Source organism: Triticum dicoccoides, unplaced genomic scaffold, assembly GCF_002162155.2.
Source record: "Triticum dicoccoides isolate Atlit2015 ecotype Zavitan unplaced genomic scaffold, WEW_v2.0 scaffold11883, whole genome shotgun sequence".
Taxonomy (NCBI): domain Eukaryota; kingdom Viridiplantae; phylum Streptophyta; class Magnoliopsida; order Poales; family Poaceae; genus Triticum; species Triticum dicoccoides.
Window position 1 is genome coordinate 1 of NW_021182791.1, and position 2,025 is coordinate 2,025.

Genomic DNA, 2,025 nt, shown 5'->3' on the forward strand with positions numbered 1-2,025 from the left:
CTGTTCCTGTTTTTTTTTATTTAATATATCTGCAACTTTGTTGAATTTAATAAAATACCTAGGCAACTTCAAAAATCACCAAACTATTCCTGGCCCATAGTTGGATTATTTCCAACATGAAACATTTTAGTTTGGAGATATTTGAGCATTTAAATATTTTATATTATTTTAAATGCCCAAATTCAAATATCTATGATTTAATTCAAAAACCCTAGGATGGCCTAGAAAAATGTGCACCACTTTTGGCAGAGGTTCTGAACCAAGGCAAAAATGATGGGCATTTTTAGAAGGGCATTTCAGGTTCATTGAAAAATTATTTTAGTAACCCTAGTTGGTTTCAGAGGGGACTGGGGGTTCTGTCATCCCCATTTCAAATTTCTGATGAAAGGGTAAACATGATGCAACACTCTAATGCATGACTAGCTAGGGTGTGACAGTTCCTCATCCGGTGCTGGTCCTCAGAAGCGCCGCGTGTGGGTGCCTAACACTGCCCTGCCACCCAGGTTCACACCGAGGCCATCCTTCCAGGCGCCTTGCCCAACTCAGCCATATGCACCAGCCAAGCCCTATGGTGGTCCAACCAACAATGCTCCTCCACGTACCAGTTCCGTGACTTGTTTCAAGTGTGGGGAATCAGGCCACTATATGCGCGAGTGTCCCCAAACCAACCCCAACCAGATAGCAAAAACTGTTGGCCGCGGCAAGCCGACAGGGAAAGTGTTCTACGCCAAGCCGGCCACCACTGCTCGTGGCCATGTTAATTGTGTTTCTGCGGAAGAGGCTCAAGAAGATCCCAACGTCGTTCTCGGTACGCTCCTTGTTAATTGCCACCCGGCATCTATTCTTTTCAATACAGGAGCATCTCATTCATTTATATCCGAGAGCTATGCTCGTCTGCATAACACCACATTCTGTGAGATGCCCACCTCTATGGTAATTCAAACTCCGGGATCCAAATGGCAAACTTCTAGAGTAAGCCATGGAAATGAAATTCAAGTCGACAAACTTGTTTTTCTCGCATCTTTGATAGCCTCAAATCTTCGGATATTAATATCATCTTGGGTATGGACTGGATGTCAGCCCATCAAGCGAAAATTGATTACTTCTCTAGGACTGTTCAACTCACCCATCCTTCGGGGAAGATAGTCAATGTCTTGACCCGAATAGCCAAGCGACAGTTATATTCTCTTAACGCCAGCCCTTTGCCAGACCTTGAGGACGTTCCGGTAGTCCGTGACTTTCCGGATGTCTTCCCAGAGGAATTGCCAGGTGTTCCACCTGACAGAGATGTCGAATTCGTGATAGATCTCATTCCAGGAACTGTCCCGATTTCCAGAAGACCCTACAAGATGGCACCTTTTGAACTAGCCGAGCTTAAGAAACAACTCGATGAGTCCTTGAAAAAGGGTTTCATCCGACCTAGTTCATCTCCTTGGGCTTGCCCCGTCCTCTTCGTCAAGAAGAAGGATGGTACGGACCGGATGGTTGTAGATTATCGACCTGTCAACTTGGTCACAATTAAGAACAAGTATCCGCTCCCCAGGATCAACGACCTGTATGATCAGCTCGCTGGATCCTCAATCTTCTCTAAAATAGATTTGAGGTTGGGCTACCATCAAATCAAAATCAGGAACGGGGACATTCCGAAAACGGCCTTTGTTACTCGTTATGGCCAATACGAGTACACCGTCATGTCCTTCGGTTTAACCAACGCTCCAGCCACCTTCTCTCGGTTGATGAACTCAATCTTCATGGAGTATTTGGATAAATTCGTCGTGGTTTACCTCGATGATATACTCATCTACTCCAAGAACGAGGAAGAACATGCCGAACACCTAAGGCTAGTGTTGAAGAAACTTCGAGAGCATCGCCTTTATGCCAAATTTTCTAAATGTGAATTCTGGTTGTCAGAAGTGACCTATCTTGGACATGTAATTTCTGGTAAAGGCATTGCTGTTAACCCTGAGCGAGTTCAAGCCATCCTTAATTGGACTCCACCTGAATCGGTCAAGCAAGTTCGGAGTT